This window comes from Macaca thibetana, chromosome 18 (assembly GCF_024542745.1).
Source record: "Macaca thibetana thibetana isolate TM-01 chromosome 18, ASM2454274v1, whole genome shotgun sequence".
Classification (NCBI taxonomy): domain Eukaryota; kingdom Metazoa; phylum Chordata; class Mammalia; order Primates; family Cercopithecidae; genus Macaca; species Macaca thibetana.
Window position 1 is genome coordinate 21,751,073 of NC_065595.1, and position 9,760 is coordinate 21,760,832.

Here is a 9,760-nt window from a genome sequence, read left to right on the forward strand (position 1 = left end):
TGCTTAAGGCAAAGATGTTGGATATTAATCAGGGTGACTTGTCCAAATGCCAGCACAATTTTCCACAGTGTAGAAAAGGCCTTGAGGGATTCTGTTTAGCTTCCCCGGGCCCCTGATCCCATCCACATAAATCTCCCACCATCTCTCTTTATGCCTTACTTCCTGAGATCTCCCTGAGAAAGGCTGAGTGCTAGCCATTCCTGAATGGCTGTCTATTAATCCTGAATTTCTCCTGGAGTCTCAGCTACTCAGGAGTCTTAGGCAGGAGGATCCCTTGAGCCCAGTTGTTTGAGATCCCATTTCTAAAGAAAATACACACACAAAATTTCTGTGCGTTGTCATGTTCCTGCCCTCGTCTTCCCAACCATGATGAAAACTCTAGGCATCTCTAGCTGCTGTGGCCAATTCAGAATGCAGCTTTCCCATTGGACCTGTGAGTATGAAAAACAGGCTAGATTTGGTTTGCTACTCTTTTAATGCCCTGCATTTCTTTTCATAAGTGAGAAAAAAAGCTCATTAAGGAGGAAGCCTTTACAAAGCCAGACCCTCCAGCAAATTCATCACTCTGTACGCATTCTGTATGCCCCACAGCTCCCAGCATGACGTCTTAGATTCACAAGTACCAGGAATATCGCAACACTCCCTATTCTTTCTCAGGTCAGATCTGGGCACGAGCAGCTTGTCTTTGCTTTAATATGTTGTTCCCAGGGGCTAAGAGCATTCTAGGGCCAACCCCGCTGGGGTTTGGGTGCTTTGGGGACTATGGAGCGTCACCTTGCTGCAAACCTAACCCATCAGTACCAAAAAAAAAAAAAAAAAAGATTTCTCAAAAAGTGAAAGATAAATGGAGACGCTTTTTACTCTGAATTCACATTTACTGCCATTTAAAATAGATGCGTTAAATGCATTCATTTGATTCTTTTAGGCTGTTAGTCTGCATGACAAAGGAAGTCAGTATTATACTTCTGAGTTGTCATTTTGAAAGTGCATGGAAATTTTAAAATAGAACGTTCTTGTCAACAGGGAGCAAAGCAGCATTTCTTTCCTCACTGAAATCCATCTAGAAGGGAAATCTGGGACGTTCCCTATTCAGGCACCTGTAATTGCCTGTGTTTCTCACCAACCAGTGGGGAAGAAGGAAACACTGGGTACATTTTTGGCCAAGTTGGGGCCTCCATGGACTCCTTTTAAAGAGAATTGCTGAGACTTGGGGATTCCTAAGGAGCTGTTTCATTTCTGCACAGGTGTCCGGCTATTTTTAGTGCTGTCGAGGGAAAAATATGACTTGGACAGAGGCATGCCAAAGGAATGACTCTAATGCCGGCATTTTGTGTGAAGGTTTGGTGTTATTGTTCAATCAGGCCATCGTAAAAACAAGAACTGGCTTAATGTCCAGCCACTCCAAGGGCAGAAATAAAAGCCCACACCGTCCCTGAGCCCTCAGCTCCTCCCCAGCCTCATCCTCTCTCCCTCTGCAGGGTGATCATTTCTTTTCCTCCTTAAGCCATTTTGTTATTTTTCTTTAAACGGAAACCATTTGTTACTCTCTCTAAAGAAAGTCTCCAGTTTCCCTCAGGCTTTCTGAAGAATCAGAAAAATTATGGAAGACAAAGTGACGGTGTGTTCAACACCTCCTGCTGCTCAGGTGCTGGGTGGCATCTCTTTTGACACTGGGGTCAGCAGCCTCCCATCATTTCTCAGTCAGCGGCCACCCCAAAGGACAGCCTGATCACTCAGGGGGGTCGGCCGGCGCCCAGGGAGAGCCGCACTTACCCCCAGTCAGCTCCGGTCCTCTCAGTCCAGGGGCCTTCCTGTGACAGGCAGGATGGCGCCTTCTACAGCTTCTGTGGCTTTAGGCTTCTCCCCTCTCCCTTTATGGGATCCAGGGTTTAAAAGTAAACAATTCTTTCTCTTTCTGATAAGTCGCATTATTTATCGATTCAGTGGGGGAGGGAGGGCACGACCTTAGGCCACTAAGTCAGCATCACCTTTGGTCAAACAGACTCAGCAAGATTGGAAAGTCCATTCCTCTGCTGAGTGGGGGCGTGCGGCCAGCAGGCAGCCATGGAGGCCACCGAGGCAGAACAGGCAGGTCAACTGGTGAGTACATCTTCCCCTCAGAACCCCAAGTTCCAACCAGTTTAACGTTCCTCACAGGAAGACTGCCATGTATGACCTGGTCACCTCCCCAGATTTCTAGAGCCAGAAGAGTCACCGGTCACAGGAGCCTACTAAGATCCTTAGCTCGTGCTTTGTAGAGCTCTTGACCAATATTTGGAAGCCAATCTCATTCTCCTCTTGAACTGGTCATTTCTGAATGCATGGTTACCATGCATTCCTTTGTTCACGCCAACAATTATGTATGAAGCTCCTCCTTATCTGCTAAGCTCTGGTAATGCCACGGGGACCAAGACAAACAGAGCCCACAGTCAGGCAGTGAAGCAGGCAACATGCGAGCGCACGGACAGCAGAGGAGGCTGCTGCTCGGCCTAGCTGTATTCTGTTGTCGGCTATTATTATTGCTTTTTATTTTTTATTTATTTATTTTTTTGACATGGAGTCTCACTCTGTCACCCAGGCTGGAGTGCAGTGGTGCGAGCTCAGCTCACGGCAACCTCTGCCTCCCGGGTTCAAGCAATTCTCCTGCCTCAGCCTCCTGAGTAGCTGGGACTACAGGTGCCCACCACGCCCGGCTAATTTTTGTACTTTTAGTAATGACAGGGTTTTGCCATGTTGGCCAGGCTGGTCCCAAATTCCTGACCTCAGTTGATCTTCCCGCCTTGGCCTCCCAAAGTGCTGGGATTACAGGCATGAGCCACCATGTCCAGCCGTCAGCGATTATTTTTTATGCTCTGATTATTTCTTTTCCTTCTCAGGGTCGTTTTGTTATTTTGTTTTTCTTTCTTTGTTTTCCTTCCTCTTTCTTTCTTTCTTTCTTTCTTTCTTTCTTTCTTTCTTTCTTTCTTTCTTTTCTTTTCTTTCTTTCTTTCTTTCTTTCTTTCTTTCTTTCTTTCTTTCTTTCTTTCTTTTTTCTTTCTTTCCTTCTCAATCTCTTTTTCTCTTTCTATCTCCCTTCCTTCCTTCCTTCCTTCCTTCCTTCCTTCCTTCCTTCCTTCCTTCCTTCCTTCCTTCCTTCCTTCCTTCCTTCCTTCCTTCCTTCCCCCTCCCTCCCTCCCTTTCTTTCTTCTTCTTTTTTTTTCTAAGGCAAGATCTCACTGTCACCCAGGCTGGAGTGCAGTGACGTGATCACAGCTCACTGTAGCCTTGACCTTCTGGACTCAAATGATCCCCCTGCCTCAGCCCCCCCAGTAGCTAGGACTACAGGTGCCCACACCTGGCTAATTTTTGTACTTTTTTGTAGAGATGAGGTTTCACCACATTGCTATTCTGCTTTCTTATTCTTTAAAAGGAAACTCCTCGTTGCTCTCTCTAGTAAACACAAATGCAACCTGAAGTGAGGTCTGGTCATTCCAGTTGATGATGATCTGAGGAGCTGGGTGGCCTTAATTTCACTAGCAGGTATTGTCATCCTGCTAGTGTCATACTTCCTGTTAGTTGTCATATTTCTTTTCAGGTAAAAATGAAAAACAAAATATACTAACGGCCTTTTTTTTTCTTGCCGAAGAGCTGAACTCAAGAAATGAGCCCAGGGAGTGGGTACCACTGTTTGTTCCTGGCATGCTCCCTAGGTTCCTGGGGGGACTAAGTTCCTTCAGGTTGCCTATGACCACCCGAGAGATCCTGCACACTTGGTCCTACAGAAGTCAGGGCCCTCCAACAGGGCTGGGGGATGGGTCTCCAGTTCCTATGGGAAAAGCCCAAACAGGGCACCCCGAGGCGAGAAAAACATCCCGAGGGCCGTCTGGAAATCGCCAAAGTCCTGTGCTCCCCAGCGTTAGTAGATAAATATGGTGTCAATGGGATTTTTTTTTTTTTTATGGTCGCATTTCTGGCACTGCAGTGTTGGCACTGCCTTTGCAAACTTGCTATGCAGTTTTTAAGTTGCTTCACCTGATTTCAGCCATCCTGATTCTGAAAAGAAATTCTGAAAAGTGCACAGTACTTTTTTTCAGCCTGGACCCTAGAATAAGACTCTGGGAAAGAAAAAATAAGTGACTTTTCATTTTTTAAGAAATAAAGGTGAGTGCCTTTTTTTTTTTTAAGAGAACACTGTTGTTTTTTCTCCTTTAAAGTGAAACAGATTCCTCAGAGCTCCCCGTTGTCCTGCCCTTTGAAAGAAAGACATTCTTTCAAAGATATTCTTTCAAAGACGTTCTTTCAAAGGGCAGGACAAATCCCTTCCACCCCCAGGCCTCGTCCCACATTGTCCGGGTCCCTCTCATCAGCATTTTTGCTGAGATGGTTTTCCCTTCATTTAGAAAACCGGGATGAAGACAGATGTTCAGCTTTCAGATGATTTTCTTTACATTCCCAGCCACGGTACTTGCAAGGATTCTGAATTTCAGAGACAGGATGAATGTTTATCAAACTTCTGGCAAATCACACAACTCTACCTCAGCTGCCTTTAAAAGTGATTTTTTGGCCAGACACCGTGGCTCAGACCTATAATCCTAGCACTTTGGTAGGCCGAGGTGGGCGGATTGATTGAGCTCAGGAGTTTGAGAGCAGCCTGAGCAACACAGCGAGATCCTGTCTCTACAAAAACTACAAAAATTAGCTGGACATGGTGGCATGTACCTGTAGTCCCAGCTACTTGGGAGGCTGAGGCAGGAGGATTGCTTGAGCCTGGGAGGTGGAGGTTACAGTAGGCCGAGATCGTGCCACTGCACTGCAGCCTGGCACTAGAATAAGACTCTGTCCTGGAAAGAAAAAAAAAGTGACTTTTTATTTTTTAAGAAATAAAGGTGAGTGCCTTTTTAAAAAATAAGGTAGATGTGAGTCTTGGAAGGTTGAAGTTTAACTTAGAAAGTCTAGATCCCTAATGTGTATATTCAGATACAGGCTGCAAAATTGGGCTTCACCAACAGTGAAAACCAAAATCAGGTACCTTTCCAGTAGCTGCAGCTGGAAGCAGGCTCCAATCATTGTGGGTGATTTGCTCCATGATTTTCTCATTTTCCTGCCATAGGCTGCAGACTTCGTCAAATGGAAAAAAAGAAATTGATAATTTCCAATGAAGAATGCTCAAACTTTTGCCATGAGGAATGCTGAAGTTTGGGGACTGGGGATCCTGGGTCTCATTCAAGACTCTTTGCCATTTGGATTTTTGCCTTTGGACAAAAATAACTTCATATTTCTGAGGCTTTAGTTTGCTCTCTGTGTAGTAAAGCTGAGAATACTTGCTCGTCATTTGCTCTGAAACCTCAAGTGACACTAGAGATGAATTCATCTTTAATCGTGAATAGCTCAGTTAACTGAGGCAAGAGAGTCCCTTGAGCCCAGGAATTTGACTGCAGCCTGGACAACATAGCGAGGCCACTGTCTCTAAAAATAAGAAAAAAGTAAATAGAAAAAAAAAAGTTGGATATAGAGAAATGACAAAGGGCATGGGCTGTACGGACTAACTGGTTATTTACTCTACCAGTAAAGAGAACAAAGGAGGTTAATCTGCCATGTGCAGGGACCAGGCCAAGCCCAGTGGGGCTGGAAGGAAGCTGGGTTGCTGCAGCCTCAGATTTGTTATTAAGAGAATCAAAATCACTTTCAACTCAAGGTCACAAGTCAGGACCCAAGTGAAAATGGAATGTTGACAGCGAGTCCTGGTTTCATCTCTGCATTCACACACGCATCACCTTCTCCCACGAAAGTTCCTCTTCTTATGGCCGGAAACACGTCCAGAACACTGGTGGTGCGGAGGGGCAGGGGCTTGATGGCAGCGATCATGGGAGAGAGCCATCACGTGAATAAGCCGCGCCTGCTCTTAGAAGGCAGCTGAAAATAAATTGTGCACATGGTGATATTTCTTCCCTAAACACTTCAGCACACATCCCCAAAGAATTTAGGAGTATTCTACTTAACCTGAGTACCATTATCAGAGCTGAGTTTACAGTAATTCTCTAATAGCACCTACTATTTAGCTTATTTCCTTTTTCTTTGTTTTTTTCCCTTGAGATGGAGTCTCACTCTGTCACCCAGACTGGAGTGCAGTGGCGTGATCTCAGCTCACTGCAACCTCTGCCTCTGGGTTCAAGTGATTCTCCTGCCTCAACCTCCCAAGTAGCTGGGATTACAGGTGCCCACCACCATGCCTGGCTAATTTTTTTTTTTTTTTTTTTTTTTTTTTTTTTTTTTTTTTTTTGAGACGGAGTCTCGCTCTGTCATCCAGGTTGGAGCGCAGTGGCCGGATCTCAGCTCACTGCAAGCTCCGCCTCCCGGGTTTACGCCATTCTCCTGCCTCAGCCTCCCGAGTAGCTGGGACTACAGGCGCCGGCCACCACACCCGGCTAATTTTTTGTATTTTTTAGTAGAGACGGGATTTCACCATGTTAGCCAGAGTCCGCCCGTCTTGGCCTCCCAAAGTGCTGGGATTACAGGCTTGAGCCACCGCGCCCGGCCATTTTTGTATTTTTTAGTAGAGACAGGGTTTCCCCATGTTGGCCAGCCTGGTCTCGAACTCCTGGCCTCAGGTGATCCACCTGCCTCGGCCTCCCAAAGTGCTGGAATTACAGGTGATTACAGGTGAGCCACCATCCCGGCCCATTTAGCTTAGTTTCAGATTTCCCAATTATGCCCCAATTCTCTTTAATAGCAGTTTGTTTTTTTTTAAACCTAGGATTTAGTAAAAATTCGTGCTTGCATTTGTTTTTTTCTTTCCTCATTTTTTTTTAATTGACAAAATTTATCTAGATGGTCTCTGGCATTCTGTCAAATGTTATTTTCTGTCATAGTTTTTCCAGAGATTGGCCACTGCCCTTGGATTTCTAATGAGCAAAGGCCTAGAATGCAGGGCCGTGGACCTTCCACCTCGTCTCTCTCTCTCCACGGCCTCCCGCTTCTAAGGATGAGCAAATAATCTCAGAGTGAACCTTCTTTAAACACCAAACAAGAATCTCCAGCGAGTCCTCATTCCTCATTCATTTATTCATTCATTTAAGAACTACTTGTTGGGGGCCACCATGTCTGTGGTGTCTGATATCTATTCTAGATACCGGGTGCACAGCAGCAAAACTAACAAATAAGAAACACAACCAGACTAAAATGCCTTCCCTCCTAGAGCTCACATCCAGAAGCAGCAGACAATCAATCCACAAAATAAAGAAAAGCAGAGAAGCAGATAGCGAGGTTTGGGAAGAGACTCCAGAGAGTGTGATTAAACAAGGCCCCATGGAGGCAGGGTTTGAGAAAAAAGGAGAGGAGGTTAAAAAGTAAACCAGCCAGGTGCAGTGGCTCACGCCTGTAATCCCAGCACTTTGGGAGGCGGAGGCGGGCAGATCATCTGTGGTCAGGATTTCGAGACCAGCCTGGCTAACATAGCAAAAACCTGTATGCAGATTATAGAGATGTTAAAATGTGGGGAAAATTATTTGTTTGAAAATGATTGAAATATAACTTGAATGCCTCTTACTCTCTGCCCCCCTTTGTATTTGACAAACAACTGGCTAGTTGTTAACAGCATCGACCTTGGAGCTAGATTGTCTAGGTTCAGACCCCAGCTCTGCCACTCACTAGTTGTAGGAACTTGAACAAGGTACTTAACTATCTGTGCCTCCATTTATAAATTTGTATTAATAGTAGTACCTGCTTCCTAAGGTCACTATGAGGATTATATGAATTAATATACATAAACTTAGAATAGTGTCCAGCCCAGGGTAAACACCACTAAGTGTTATTATTATTAAATCCTGAAAACATCTTTGATTATTCTTATTCCGATTTTAAAATAAATAAATAGGTTGACCGGGCACAGTGGTTCATGCCTGTAATCCCAGCACTTTGGGAGGCCAAGGCGGGTGGATCACTAGGTCAGGAGATTGAGACCATCCTGGCTAACACGGTGAAACACTGTCTCTACTAAAAATACAAAAAAATTAGCCGGGCGTGGTGGCGGGCACCTGTAGTCCCAGCTACTCGGGAGGCTGAGGCAGGAGAATGGCGTGAACCAGGGAGGTGGAGCTTGCAGTGAGCCGAGATCATGCCACTGCGCTCCAGCCTGGGCCACAGAGCGAGACTCCGTCTCAAACAAACAAACAAACAAACAGGTCAAGGCACAGCTGGTACCATGTGTCAAGCCAGGAAGGACACTTTTCTAAAGGCAACTCACTGCCCGCTGCAGCTCTCCCTGCCACACGCATGCTAAGGAAGCCAGGTTCCAGTGCCCGGGACCTCACTCTTCCAAGAGGAATTCAAAACTCTGGGCTCCATTGCCGAACTTTAGAGCCTCTCCTCTTTCCACTTGTCCGTGTTCTTCCCCAGCTGTTCCATCATTGTGCTCTACAAATCACCAATTGATCACCTTGAGCATTTTTGCTCAAAGTGAGCATAAGAACACTGAAGGAGAGAGCAGATCTCTGCCAGAGCTCGTGCAGGACCCCTGAGAACAGAGCTCTGTAGCAGCAAGATTCTGGGCCTCCTGTCCTGAGAAGGAGAAGTGAGAGCTACCTTGTGAATACAGAGTCCTTCACACAACAAGACCCAATGCCCAGGCCAAAGATTGAGCCACAGCCCACAGATCCTCAGAAGACAGGGGCCAACCTTAGTTCTTCTTCTAACCCTTCATGACTTTAAAGGAATTCTGGTCTGGGTAGGGTGGTTCACGCCTGTAATCCAGCACTTTGGGAGGCTGAGGCAGGAGGATCACTTGAGCCCAGGAGTTTAAGACCAGCCTAGGTAACATAGTGAGACCTCATCTCTACGAAACTAAAAGTAAAAGGAATTCTGGGCTGCACATGGTGGTGAGTGCCTGTAGTCGCAGCTACTCTGAAGACTGAGGAAGGAAGATTGCTTGAGCCCAGGAGCCTGAGGCTGTAGTGAGTTATGGTCATGCCATTACGCTCCAGCCTGGGTGACAGAGTGAGAGATCCTGTCTCTAAAATACAAATTTTTTTTAAAATAAAGGAATTCTGACTGCACCCCTCTTCCCTGATCATCAGAGACCTCATTTGGAAAAAGCAAAGTCATTTTGTGAAAAGCCACTCGAAGAAAGGACTTACTGGATGCATTCAATCATTTGTTCATGCTCTATCCTAGGTAGCTCTCTACCAGGATTTGGGCTAGTATCACATAATTCTCCCTCCACTCTCCCCAGATCCCCAGGAGCCTCATGAGGCTTTTCAGGGTAATCTCAAAGTCACCTAGGATGTTTAAGGGTTAAAGGAGCCACATACTCTGGACAATCTCAAACACACCCCAAGTTAGTGGTCTCTGCTATAATTTTCTTGCAAGCTAAGGTCAGCTCTGTGAAATAGTTCACAAAGCAACATAGCTCCTTGCTTAGGGTTTTTGAAATGGGACTTGGCAGGAAATTCTGAGCCCCTGGGTCACTGTAATAATGTTTCCTCTGTCTTCCTGTAAGTCCAGTGTTAGGCTGGGAAGTTCAGCTGTAAGTCTTGGGTGTTGTTTCTCTGATGCATCGGGGCTTGTGTGCCTGTCCCTCTGAGTGTGATTCTCATAGTCCCCACTTTGATGGAGAGTTTTCTCACGAACCACTCCCTTATCATTCGGTACAGGTCACTTTCTTCCCCTTGTCCCCCACCCCATTGCTTTCCCCCCACTGTCTTGCACAGGGGGGCATTTACTGCACTCCCCTCCAACCTGGGTACCCCCCAGATCTGTCCACTAGCTCCTTCCAACAAAACTTTCT

At 45.9% G+C, this 9,760-nt stretch overlaps 1 long non-coding RNA gene across 1 annotated transcript; it reads left to right on the plus strand.

Annotated features, from left to right (window-relative positions):
• Positions 1 to 1,994: 1,994 nt before the first annotated feature.
• On the plus strand, positions 1,995 to 7,143 carry LOC126941445 (uncharacterized). The gene is made up of 2 exons (XR_007721303.1): positions 1,995 to 2,100; positions 5,090 to 7,143. It is a non-coding gene; the product is annotated as an uncharacterized LOC126941445 (long non-coding RNA).
• The last annotated feature ends 2,617 nt before the right edge of the window (positions 7,144 to 9,760 follow it).